Genomic DNA, 14,438 nt, shown 5'->3' on the forward strand with positions numbered 1-14,438 from the left:
GAACACTGACATTCCTGTCTTGCAGGAAATCACACACAGAACGAGCAGCATGGCTGGAGGGCATTGTCATGCTGGTGGGTCATGTCAGGATGAGCCCGCAGGAAGGGTACCACATGAGGGAGGAGGATGTCTTCCTGTAGCACAGCGTTGAGATTGCCTGCAATGACAACAAGCTCAGTCCGATAATGCTGTGACACACCGACCACGACGGACCCTCCATCTCCAAATCGATCCGCTCCAGAGTACAGGCCTCAGTGTAAAGCTCATTTCTTCAACGATAAATGCGAATCCGACCATCACCCCTGGTGAGACAAAACCGCGACTCGTCAGTGAAGAGCACTTTTGCCAGTCCTGTCTGGTCCAGTGACGGTGGATTTGTGGCCATAGGCGATGTTGTTGCCGGTGATGTCTGGTGAGGACCTGCCTTGCAACAGGCCTACAAGCCTTCTGTCCAGCCTCTCTCTCAGCCCCTGTGCGGACAGTCTGAGCACTGATGGAGGGATTGTGCATTCCTGGTGTAGCAGTTGTTGTTGCCATCCTGTACCTGTCCCAAAGGTGTGATGTTCAGATGTACCGATCCTGTGCAGGTGTTGTTACACTTGGTCTGCCACTGCGGGGGCGTCAGCTGTCCTTCCTGTCTCCCTGTAGCGCTGTCTTGGGCGTCTCACAGTATGGACATTGCAATTTATTGCACTGGCCACATCTGCAGTCCTCAGGCCTCCTTGGGCATGCCTAAGGCCCATTCACACAGATGAGCAGGGACCCTGGGCATCTTTCTTTTTGTGTTTTTTCAGTCAGTAGAAAGGCCTCTTTAGTGTCCTACGTTTTCATAACTGTGACCTTAATTGCCTACCGTCTGTAAGCTGTTAGTGTCTTAACGACCGTTCCACAGGTGCATGTTCATTAATTATTTGTGGTTCATTGAACAAGTATGGGAAACAGTGTTTAAACCCTTTACAATGAAGATCTGTGAAGTTACTTGGATTTTTCTGACTATCTTTGAAAGACAGGGTCCTGAAAAAGGACGTTTCATTTTTGTTGCCATACGGTCCTTTGCCCTCGCGGCAGAGCCACTCTCGCCAGTCCTCTCTTTCTGGTCTCTGCAGTGACCCCTTCAGTTAACAAGTCTCCTCAACAACAACCTTTTCCTGGCTGCCATTTCCTCCACCATCACTTCAACCTCTTGTTTGCTCCAGTTTTTTGTTTATTTCCTTGGTTATCCATTTTGTTTTTGATATAGCTAGTCTGATGGCTATAATGTATGAGAAAAAAATTGCATTTGTTTTTTTGTGCATAAAGGGTTCGCAAGCCAAAAAAATATATATAATTTTGAGACATAAAGCAGATAAATAAATGTAATAAAATAGAAAAATCAACACTTTATTATAGTTAATTATTATATTAAATCCTATCATCATTGTCACATATGTTTATTAATTGGTTTCAAGGGCGTCACTAATGTCAAAATAGGTTTATTAATTGGTTTCAAGGGCGTCACTAATGTCAAAATAAGTTTATAAGATAGTTTTGTAAGTGCACTTAGTTTTGTAAGTGCACTTAGTTTTGTAAGTGCACTTAGTTTTGTAAGTGCACTTACAAAACTATCTAATAAACGTATTTTTTTCCATAATTAACGTTTTGTGAATCCAGTCCCTGGTCTTTGCTCCACTCCGTTGGTGGAGTTCATTAGGTGTTTATTCCCTCTATCTAATAGCTTGTGTCTGAATGGTTGTTCTACAATAGGACTTGTGTCCGAAGTAAGCCCAGCATGCCTCTAACTGACCTTCTCTGTGAGGGTGGATCTTGCTGGAGTCGTTACCCCCTGTCGAGGAGCTCCACTTGACCTCGACGCAGGCGCTGAGCCATCTAGAGACAGATTCACAATAAATCACCTGAGGTGATAATGATGGGGTTGGGGGTGATGCAGCACCTCACCTGAGCTGTGAGAGGTGATGATGGGGGGGGTGGGGGGGGGGTCTCACCTGAGCTGGGAGGGGTGAGGGTGGGGTGGTGCAGTCACATGGTCTCACCTGAGCTGAGGGGGGTGCGTCTGGCCCGCAGCATACGGTAGCTGCCCACCTCCAGGGACTGTGTGAGGTCCAGGTCGTGAAGGATCAGCAGGTAGCCAGACGGCGTGGAGATCAACATCTTGGAACAGTCTGGAGTCAGACGCATTCTCATCAGGTAGCGCGTGTGGAAGAACTTCTTGTGGGGCAGCCATCCTCTGTAAACCTACAGGCAGAGGAGAAGAGTCAGCCATCCTCTGTAAACCTACAGGCAGAGAAGAAGAGTCAGCCATCCTCTGTAAACCTACAGGCAGAGGAGAAGAGTCAGCCATCCTCTGTAAACCTACAGGCAGAGGAGAAGAGTCAGCCATCCTCTGTAAACCTACAGGCAGAGAGAAGAGTCAGCCATCCTCTGTAAACCTACAGGCAGAGAAGAAGAGTCAGCCATCCTCTGTAAACCTACAGGCAGAGAAGAAGAGACAGCCATCCTCTGTAAACCTACAGGCAGAGGAGAAGAGTCAGCCATCCTCTGTAAACCTACAGGCAGAGAAGAAGAGTCAGCCATCCTCTGTAAACCTACAGGCAGAGAAGAAGAGTCAGCCATCCTCTGTAAACCTACAGGCAGAGAAGAAGAGTCAGCCATCCTCTGTAAACCTACAGGCAGAGGAGAGAAGAAGAGTCAGCCATCCTCTGTAAACCTACAGGCAGAGGAGAGAAGAGTCAGCCATCCCCTGTAAACCTACAGGCAGAGGAGAGAAGAAGGGTCAGCCATCCTCTGTAAACCTACAGGCAGAGGAGAGAAGAAGAGTCAGCCATCCTCTGTAAACCTACAGGCAGAGAGAGAAGAAGAGTCAGCCATCCTCTGTAAACCTACAGGCAGAGGAGAGAAGAAGAGTCAGCCATCCTCTGTAAACCTACAGGCAGAGGAGAGAAGAAGAGTCAGCCATCCTCTGTAAACCTACAGGCAGAGGAGAGAAGAAGAGTCAGCCATCCTCTGTAAACCTACAGGCAGAGGAGAGAAGAAGAGTCAGCCACCCTCTGTAAGAGGAGAGGAGAAGAGTCAGCCATCCTCTGTAAACCTACAGGCAGAGAAGAAGGGTCAGCCATCCTCTGTAAACCTACAGGCAGAGGAGAGGAGAAGGGTCAGCCATCCTCTGTAAACCTACAGGCAGAGGAGAAGAGTCAGCCATCCTCTGTAAACCTACAGGCAGAGGAGAGGAGAAGGGTCAGCCATCCTCTGTAAACCTACAGGCAGAGGAGAAGAGTCAGCCATCCTCTGTAAACCTACAGGCAGAGGAGAGGAGAAGGGTCAGCCATCCTCTGTAAGAGAAGAAGGGTCAGCCATCCTCTGTAAACCTACAGGCAGAGGAGAGAAGAAGGGTCAGCCATCCTCTGTAAACCTACAGGCAGAGGAGAGAAGAGTCAGCCATCCTCTGTAAACCTACAGGCAGAGGAGAGAAGAAGAGTCAGCCATCCTCTGTAAACCTACAGGCAGAGGAGAGAAGAAGAGTCAGCCATCCTCTGTAAACCTACAGGCAGAGGAGAGAAGAAGAGTCAGCCATCCTCTGTAAACCTACAGGCAGAGGAGAGAAGAAGAGTCAGCCATCCTCTGTAAACCTACAGGCAGAGGAGAGAAGAAGAGTCAGCCACCCTCTGTAAGAGGAGAGAAGAAGGGTCAGCCATCCTCTGTAAACCTACAGGCAGAGGAGAGGAGAAGAGTCAGCCATCCTCTGTAAACCTACAGGCAGAGGAGAAGAGAAGAGTCAGCCATCCTCTGTAAACCTACAGGCAGAGAAGAAGGGTCAGCCATCCTCTGTAAACCTACAGGCAGAGAAGAAGGGTCAGCCATCCTCTGTAAACCTACAGGCAGAGGAGAGAAGAAGGGTCAGCCATCCTCTGTAAACCTACAGGCAGAGGAGAAGAGTCAGCCATCCTCTGTAAACCTACAGGCAGAGGAGAGAAGAAGAGTCAGCCATCCTCTGTAAACCTACAGGCAGAGGAGAGAAGAAGGGTCAGCCATCCTCTGTAAACCTACAGGCAGAGGAGAAGGGTCAGCCATCCTCTGTAAACCTACAGGCAGAGGAGAGAAGAAGGGTCAGCCATCCTCTGTAAACCTACAGGCAGAGGAGAAGGGTCAGCCATCCTCTGTAAACCTACAGGCAGAGGAGAGGAGAAGAGTCAGCCATCCTCTGTAAACCTACAGGCAGAGGAGAGAAGAAGGGTCAGCCATCCTCTGTAAACCTACAGGCAGAGGAGAGGAAAAGGGTCAGCCATCCTCTGTAAACCTACAGGCAGAGGAGAGAAGTAGAGTCAGCCATCCTCTGTAAACCTACAGGCAGAGGAGAGGAGAAGAGTCAGCCATCCTCTGTAAACCTACAGGCAGAGGAGAGAAGAAGGGTCAGCCATCCTCTGTAAACCTACAGGCAGAGAAGAAGAGTCAGCCATCCTCTGTAAACCTACAGGCAGAGGAGAGGAGAAGGGTCAGCCATCCTCTGTAAGAGAAGAAGAGTCAGCCATCCTCTGTAAACCTACAGGCAGAGGAGAGAAGTAGAGTCAGCCATCCTCTGTAAACCTACAGGCAGAGGAGAGGAGAAGAGTCAGCCATCCTCTGTAAACCTACAGGCAGAGGAGAGAAGAAGGGTCAGCCATCCTCTGTAAACCTACAGGCAGAGAAGAAGAGTCAGCCATCCTCTGTAAACCTACAGGCAGAGGAGAGGAGAAGGGTCAGCCATCCTCTGTAAGAGAAGAAGAGTCAGCCATCCTCTGTAAACCTACAGGCAGAGGAGAGAAGAAGAGTCAGCCATCCTCTGTAAACCTACAGGCAGAGGAGAGAAGAAGAGTCAGCCATCCTCTGTAAACCTACAGGCAGAGGAGAGGAGAAGGGTCAGCCATCCTCTGTAAACCTACAGGCAGAGGAGAGAAGAAGAGTCAGCCATCCTCTGTAAGAGGAGAGGAGAAGAGTCAGCCACCCTCTGTAAACCTACAGGCAGAGGAGAGAAGAAGAGTCAGCCATCCTCTGTAAACCTACAGGCAGAGGAGAGAAGAAGAGTCAGCCATCCTCTGTAAGAGGAGAAGAAGGGTCAGCCATCCTCTGTAAGAGGAGAAGAAGAGTCAGCCATCCTCTGTAAGAGGAGAAGAAGAGTCAGGGGCTGCATCCTAAATGGCACCCACCATATTCCCTAAATAGTGCACTCCTTTTGACCAGAAACCTATGGTAGTACACTATATTGAGAATAGCATGCCATTTGTGACACAGCCTCAGGCTGGCTGTTGTGCAAACACCGGCCTTTCACCGATAACACCGGCAGATAGCACCGGCCTGTCACAGACAGATAGCACCGGCCTAGCACCGGCCTTTCACCGACAGACAGCGCCGGCCTGGCACCGGCACATAGCGCCGGCCTGGCACCGGCAGACAGCGCCGGCCTGGCACCGGCAGACAGCGCCGGCCTGGCACCGGCAGACAGCGCCGGCCTGGCACCGGCAGACAGCGCCGGCCTGGCACCGGCAGACAGCGCCGGCCTGGCACCGGCAGACAGCGCCGGCCTGGCACCGGCAGACAGCGCCGGCCTGGCACCGACAGACAGCGCCGGCCTGGCACCGACAGACAGCGCCGGCCTGGGCACCGACAGAACAGCGCCCGGCCTGGCACCGACAGACAGCGCCGGCCTGGCACCGACAGACAGCGCCGGCCTGGCACCGACAGACAGCGCCGGCCTGGCACCGACAGACAGCGCCGGCCTGGCACCCGACGAACAGCGCCGGCCTGGCACCGACAGACAGCGCCGGCCTGGCACCCGACAGACAGCGCCGGCCTGGCACCGACAGACAGCGCCGGCCTGGCACCGACAGACAGCGCCCGGCCTGGCACCGACAGATAGCGCCGACCTGGCACCGACAGATAGCGCCGGCCTGGCACCGACAGATAGCGCCGGCCTGGCACCGACAGATAGCGCCGGCCTGGCACCGACAGATAGCGCCGGCCTGGCACCGACAGATAGCGCCGGCCTGGCACCGACAGATAGCACCGGCCTGGCACCGACAGATAGCACCGGCCTGTCACCGATAACATTGACCGATAACACCGGCCGATAACACCAGCCTAACACTGACAGATGACACTGAGCTCAACGTAGACAGAAAACAACCTTACTGTGTTATTCTAAAGTGAATTCAAAACATTATTCTGAAAGTCAACTTACTAATTAAACATGCTGTAGTGGAAACGTGTATACGCATTGACACACACACACCTGTTGGTGTCCCAGGTGATGACGTTTCCGTCAAAGCCAGAGGTGACAAGGAGTCGTGTGTTGGTGTCGTACTCTATGTTCTTGACCCAGCTGGCGTGACCGTGCAGAGAGCACACTTTAGAGTTGAGCTTCCTCAGGTCCCACAGAGCTATGGTGGTGTCATCAGAACACGTGGCAAACAAACGGTTGTCCAGAAACCTGTAGAGACGAGCAGAACATACATTATAATAACAATAGCGTACGTAGGTGTTTCCTTGCCTCTAATTCCTTGCCACCTTCTCTATCGTATTGGAGGAGATGGTCAGGGTCCCTCCCCTCGGACCTTATCGTCTAATGAGTTTTTGAAACAGACGCATAAAGAGGAATCAAGCTTGGATTCATTGAGATAGACATGTAGGCCGAACCATGAGACATATGCAAATTAATTGCTCCCCATCTATCTTCAGAGTTCGTTCTGTTAGGTGACCTAAACTGGGATATGCTTATCATCGGCAGTCCTACAATCTAAGCTAGATGCCCTCAATCTCACACAAATTATCAAGGAACCTACCAGGTACAACCCTAAATCCATAAACATGGGCACCCTCATAGATATTACCCTGACCAACTTGCCCTCCAAATCCACCTCTGCTGTTTTCAATCAGGATCTCAGCGATCACTGGCTCATTGCCTGTATCCGTTATTGGTCCGCGGTCAAACGACCACCTCTCATCACTGTCAAACGTTCCTAAAACACTTCTGCGAGCAGGCCTTTCTAATCAACATGGCCCGGGTATCCTGGAAGGATTTTGACCTCATCCCATCAGTAGAGGATGCCTGGTTATTCTTTAAAGTGCTTTCCTCACCATCTTAAATAAGCATGCCCAATTCAAAAACATGTAGAACTTTGAACAGCCCATGACTCACTCCAGACTTGACTGCCCTTGACCAGCAAAAAACATCCTGTGGCATTCTGAATTAGCATCACATAGTCCCCGTGCCATGCAACTTTCAGGAAGTCAGGAACAATATACACAGGCAGTTAGGAAAGCTAAGGCTAGCTTTTTCAAACAGACATTTGCATCCTGTAGCTCTAACTCCAAAAAGTTCTGGGACACTGTAAAGTCCATGGAGAATAAAGAGCACCTCCTCCCAGCTGCCCTGCTCTGAGGCTAGGAAACACTGTTACCACCAATAAATCCACTATAATTGAGAATTTCAAAAAGCATTTCTCTACGGCTGCCCATGCTTTCCTCCTGGCTACCCCAACTACGGCCAACAGCTCCGCACCCACCCCCCGCAGCTACTTACCCGAGCCTCCCCAGCTTCTCCTTCACCCAAATCCAGATAACAGATGTTCTGGAAAGAGCTGCAAAACCTGGACCACAAATCAGCTGGCCTAGACAATCTGGACCCTCTCTTTCCTAAAACTATCCGCCGCCATTGTTGCAACCCCTATTACTAGTCTGTTCAACCTCTCTTCGTATCGTCCGAGATTCCCTGCCTTTCTAAAGTCTTCGAAAAGCCAAGTTAACAAACAGATTACCGACCATTTTGAATCCCACCGTACCTTCTCATCTACGCAATCCAGTTTCCGAGCTGGTCACGGGTGCCACCTCAGCCACGCTCAAGGTACTAAAACGATATCATAACCGCCATCGGTAAAAGACAATACTGTGCAGCAGTCTTCATTGACCAGGCCAAGGCTTTCGACACTGCCAATAAGAATACGGTGATTGACAGACTCAATAGCCCTCGTTTCTCAAATGCCACGCCTGGTTCACCAACTACTTCTCAGATAGAGTTCAGTGTGTCAAATAGGAGGGCCAGTTGTCCAAACCTCTGGCAGTCTATGGGGGTGCCACAGGGTTCAATTCTCGGGCCGCTCTTTTCTCTGAATATATCAATGATGTTGCTCTTGCTGCTGGGGATTCTCTGATCCACCTCTCAGCAGACGACACCATTCTGTATACTTCTGGCCCTTCTTTGGACATTGTGTTAACTAACCTCCAGACGAGCTTCAATGCCATACAACTCTCCTTCCGTGGCCTCCAACTGCTCTTAAAACACTAGTAAAACTAAATGCATGCTCTTCAACCAGTCGCTGCCCGCACCTGCTCGCCCGTCCAGCATCACTACTCTGGACGGTTCTGACTTAGAATATGTGGACAACTACAAATACTTAGGTGTCTGGCTAGACTGTAAAAACTCTCCTTCCAGACTCATATTAAGCATCTCCAATCCTAGATTAAATCTAGAATCGGCTTCCTATTTCGCAACAAAGTCTCCTTCACTCATGCTGCCAAACATACCCTCATACCGAACCTTGACTTCGGCAATGTCATTTACAAAATAGCCTCAAAAACACTCTACTCAGCAAACTGGATGCAGTCTATCACAGTGCCGTCCGTTTTGTCACCAAAGCCCCATATACCACCCACCACTGTGACCTGTATGCCCTCGTCGGCTGGCCCTCGCTACATATTCGTCACCAAACCCACTGGCTCCAGGTCATCTATAAGTCTTTGCTAGGTAAAGCTCCGTCCGCAGCACCCACCCATAGCACGCGCTCCAGCAGGAATATTTCACTGGTCATCCCCAAAGCAAACACCTCCCTTGGCCGCCTTTCCTTAGAGTTCTCTGCTGCCAATGACTGGAACGAATTGCAAAAATCGCTTAAGTTGGAGACATATTTCCCTCACCAACTTTAAACATCAGCTTTCTGAGCAGCTAACCGATCGCTGCAGCTGTTCATAGTCCATCTGTAAATAGCCCGTCCAATCTACCTACCTCATCGCCATATTGTTTATTTACTTTTTTTTTAAACTCTTTTGCACACCAGTATCTCTACTTGCTCATCATCATCTGCTCATCTATCACTCCAGTGTTCATTTGCTAAATTGTAATTTCTTCGCTACTATTGGCCTATTTATTGCCTTACCTCCTCACACCATTTGCACACACTGTATATAGACTTTTCTACAGTATTATTGAATATAGGTTTGTTTACACCCATGTGTAACTCTGTGTTGTTGTTTGTGTCACACTGCTTTGCTTCATCTTGGCCAGGTCGCAGTGAGAAATTGTTCTCAACTGGCGTCTACCTGGTTAAATAAAGGTGATCTGGCGTCTACCTGGTTAAATAAAGGTGATCTGGCGTCTACCTGGTTAAATAAAGGTGATCTGGCGTCTACCTGGTTAAATAAAGGTGATCTGGCGTCTACCTGGTTAAATAAAGGTGGAAGAAGAAAAATAAATAAATAACCCCACTGCAGGATGTCATAGCAGTCTAGATATAGATATATAGCCATGTATCAGAGCTGGAGCAGACCTAGGGAGACTACTTACAGACCAGACAGACAGACAGACAGGAGGACAGGAGGACAGACAGACAGGAGGACAGGAGGACAGACAGACAGGAGGACAGACAGACAGGAGGACAGACAGACAGGAGGACAGACAGACAGGAGGACAGACAGACAGGAGGACAGACAGGAGGACAGACAGACAGGAGGACAGACAGACAGGAGGACAGACAGACAGACAGGAGGACAGACAGACAGGAGGACAGACAGACAGGAGGACAGACAGACAGGAGGACAGACAGACAGACAGGAGGACAGACAGACAGGAGGACAGACAGGAGGACAGACAGGAGGACAGACAGACAGACAGACAGGAGGACAGACAGACAGGAGGACAGACAGACAGGAGGACAGACAGACAGGAGGACAGACAGACAGGAGGACAGACAGGAGGACAGACAGGAGGACAGACAGGAGGACAGACAGGAGGACAGACAGGAGGACAGGAGGACAGACAGACAGGAGGACAGACAGACAGGAGGACAGGAGGACAGACAGACAGGAGGACAGGAGGACAGACAGACAGGAGGACAGACAGGAGGACAGACAGACAGGAGGACAGACAGGAGGACAGACAGGAGGACAGACAGGAGGACAGACAGGAGGGGGGTTGGGAACAGCTAGCAGTATCTCTGGTCCAGGGAGTGTGTGTCCCGCTCAAGACTCAGCATCAGTTAGTCACATGGAAAAGCCTTGGACCAGAGATTGGGGACACCCAGCTAGCATACCTGATGACACGGACGGAACAATTACAAACCTTTCCTTGGGGACCCACATTCATTTTCGCAATTGTTTTGTAGCCCTGAACTAGTAGACAAGGGCTGGATAACTAGTAGACAAGGGCTGGATAACCAGTAGACAAGGGCTGGATAACCAGTAGAAGACAAGGGCTGGATAACCAGTAGAAGACAAGGGCTGGATAACCAGTAGAAGACAAGGGCTGGATAACCAGTAGAAGACAAGGGCTGGATAACCAGTAGAAGACAAGGGCTGGATAACCAGTAGAAGACAAGGGCTGGATAACCAGTAGAAGACAAGGGCTGGATAACCAGTAGAAGACAAGGGCTGGATAACCAGTAGAAGACAAGGGCTGGATAACCAGTAGAAGACAAGGGCTGGATAACCAGTAGAAGACAAGGGCTGGATAACTAGTAGACAAGGGCTGGATAACTAGTAGACAAGGGCTGGATAACTAGTAGACAAGGGCTGGATAACTAGTAGACAAGGGCTGGATAACTAGTAGACAAGGGCTGGATAACTAGTAGACAAGGGCTGGATAACTAGAAGACAAGGGCTGGATAACTAGTTGACAAGTTGAATGTGGTGTGATAACTCTGGAAGAGTTGAAATACGTGGAACGTCTGGATGTAGCTGAGGAAAGGTTTGAGAAAGGCTGGGATAGAGAACACCAGTATCTGGGCGTTAAGAGACGTCATCAATGAGTATGAGGTGCCTCCATTCAAGGCCCACCCAGACTCCCACCCAGACTCCCACTCCCACCCAGACTCCCACCCAGACTCCCACCCAGACTCCCACCCAGACTCCCACCCAGACTCCCACCCCCACCCAGACTCCCACCCAGACTCCCACCCAGACTCCCACCCAGACTCCCACCCAGACTCCCACTCCCACCCAGACTCCACCCAGACTCCCACTCCCACCCAGACTCCCACTCCCACCCAGACTCCCACCCAGACTCCCACTCCCACCCAGACTCCCACCCAGACTCAAATCAAATCAAATTTATTTGTCACATACACATGGTTAGCAGATGTTAATGCGAGTGTAAAAATGCTTGTGCTTCTAGTTCCGACAATGCAGTAATAACCAACAAGTAATCTAACTAACAATTCCTAATCTACTGTCTTATACACAGTGTAAGGGGATAAAGAATATGTACATAAAGATATATGAATGAGTGATGGTACAGAGCAGCATAGACAAGATACAGTAGATGGTATCGAGTACAGTATATACATATGAGATGAATATGTAAACAAAGTGGCATAATTAAAGTGGCTAGTGATACATGTATTACATAAGGATGCAGTCGATGATATAGAGTACAGTATATACATATGCATATGAGATGAATAATGTAGGGTAAGTAACACCCAGACTCCCACTAGACAGCTCTGCAAGTGTTATGTCAAAAATGCCTGACTTCTGACCTCTGCCTGGCAGTAATGATTGATTGCGGTTGTGCTGAATAGGCACATTTTTGTATGCTTGTACATTTTTACTTAGCCATTCTTTGGAAGGATATCATAAATGATCGTAGTCGCTCAGCGAAACTCTATATTTGGTAAATAACTAACATATTTTGACGTAAAGCTTGCAGAGCTGTGTAACGGGAGTTTCCCAGGGCGTTTGAGAGGGAGACACGACATACTCATCGTCGGCATCTCCCAACGCCCAGATGGGGCAGAGAACACATCTATGGTACCTGATGTTATTGACACAGTCTTCATGGGCCTCCACCAGGGTCTTGATGTGCTTGGAAGAGATGGGATCGAACAGGAGAACCTCTGTCTGCTCACAGGCCACTGTCAGGACAGACCTGGGGATTGGTGAGATAGAAGGTCACAACGACAGGCCCAGTCTGGATTGTGTTCTGTTTGGACCCCAGGAAGAGTAGCTGCTGCTTTTGCAACAACTAATGGGGATCCTAATAAAATACCTCACCTAGGTCAACTTGTGTAATGTAAAAGGTCTGTCTGTGGATTGTGACACCTGATCATACAACTTTAGCTTTCCTATTACCATTTTGCACAAATATGGATAAAACTTATGTCTAAAAATGAACAAACACTTAACATCCATTTTCATCCTGTCCTTACCCGTCGGGGGAGTATTCCAAATTGAACACTGCGCCATGAGTTTGGGTACTGAGATTGACCGAGTCTGCAGCCGGACTCATGGAAGAATACAAGTTCGTCATTGTCCGAAAGTTATCTCTAGATGGATCCACGAACAGCCCTCTCCTTATAGTCCTGCTCTGTAGCATGGAGAACAGGCTGTTGAGCTACTCTCAACCGAACCAGGGCCAGCCATAGAGGTACCCTCCCTTGCCCCGGGGCGCCTTGTACATTCGGCTGACACCGGGGATTGTCCTGCGCGGCTGCAGAATCCGCCCTGGAGCTTCCTGGGTGAAGACTACTCCTTCTCGGCTGCTCTGCGGAGGACGCGCCGGTGTCTTGCCTTCATCGGCGGAATCATCTGTCTGCGGGCCCTGTTCCTTGTCCGACACCCGGCTGCTGGACGTGTCCTGCGACTCGTCCGGGTCCACGCTGTCGCTCTGCTGCTCCGGAGCTCATTGTGGCTGTTATCGCCAACGGGTGCCTGTGCAGGCCCCTTGTTTCACAGATAGTGTCTCGGTTCAACAACGAATTGTAATTGTTGTTTCTCGAATACACCTTACCTCTACTCCGTTAAGACAATCCCCACCCCCACACCCCCAACAAACAAAAACGTGGGTGGAATTTGACGAAACTAGACAAGAGACGGAATGGCTATTTGATGTAGCAAACCACACAACACCGGAGCAAAATAAACCAAGTACTGACGGAGTTCAGCTTCCTTCTTCTTCTTCCGCGGAATTTCAGTGGTCAAAACTAAGACAATAAATTGGATACCTCCACCTAGTGGACATAGTTATACTTTCATTTCATAAAACAGTTTCATAAACAAAAAGTCGAATTTGGTTTGTCACAAGCACCGAATATAACGAGTGAGAGTTAACCAGACATGCTTCTTTAAGAGTTATTCCCTAACGATGCAGTATTTAAAAATATATTATAATTTTTTTAAAGTAACACAAGAATGGAGCTTTATACAGGGATTACAATATCAATGCTATTACCAGATCAAATGTTGTATTTATTTATTTATTTGTATTTAAACTTTATTTAACTTGGCAAGTCAGTTAAGAACAAATTCTTATTTACAATGACGGCCTACCAACATTTGAGGTACGAGATATTTGAGGTAAATATGTACATGAAGGCAGGGTAAAGTGACTAGACATCAGGATAGATAATAATGAGGTATTTGAGGTCGATATGTACATGAAGGCAGGGTAAAGTGACTAGACATCAGGATAGATAATAATGAGGTATTTGAGGTTGATATGTACATGAAGGCAGGGTAAAGTGACTAGACATCAGGATAGATAATAAGGTATTTAAGGTAGATATGTACATGAAGGCAGGGTAAAGTGACTAGACATCAGGATAGATAATAAGGTATTTAAGGTAGATATGTACATGAAGGCAGGGTAAAGTGACCCTGAGAGCGAGAGTAGGGGCAGGTAGCTGGGTCCAGGGGCAGGTAGCTGGGTCCAGGGCAGGCAGAAGGTCATACACAGGAGGAGGCAGGTAGCTGGGTCCAGGGCAGGCAGACGGTCATACACAGGAGGAGGCAGGTAGCGGGTCCAGGGGCAGGTGAAGGTCATACACAGGAGGAGACAGGTAGCTGGGTCCAGGGCAGGCAGAAGGTCATGCACAGGAGGAGGCAGGTAGCTGGGTCCAGGGGCAGGCAGAAGGTCATGCACAGGAGGAGGCAGGTAGCTGAACCAGGCAGGCAGAAGGTCATACACAGGAGGAGGTAGCTGGGTCCAGGGGCAGAAGGTCATACACAGGAGGAGGCAGGAAGGTCCAGGGCAGCTGGGTCCAGGGGCAGGCAGCAGGTCATACAGGGGGAGGTACAAACATTGGCACAGACACATGCATACACACACACACACACACACACACACACACACACACACACACACACACACACACACACACACACACACACACACACACACACACACACACACACACACACACACA

At 49.4% G+C, this 14,438-nt stretch overlaps 1 pseudogene; it reads right to left on the reverse strand.

Annotated features, from left to right (window-relative positions):
- Positions 1 to 1,783: 1,783 nt before the first annotated feature.
- On the reverse strand, positions 1,784 to 12,904 carry LOC135536361 (DDB1- and CUL4-associated factor 10-like; annotated as a pseudogene).
- Positions 12,905 to 14,438: the final 1,534 nt, after the last annotated feature.

This window comes from Oncorhynchus masou, unplaced genomic scaffold, assembly GCF_036934945.1.
Source record: "Oncorhynchus masou masou isolate Uvic2021 unplaced genomic scaffold, UVic_Omas_1.1 unplaced_scaffold_6022, whole genome shotgun sequence".
Lineage (NCBI taxonomy): Eukaryota > Metazoa > Chordata > Actinopteri > Salmoniformes > Salmonidae > Oncorhynchus > Oncorhynchus masou.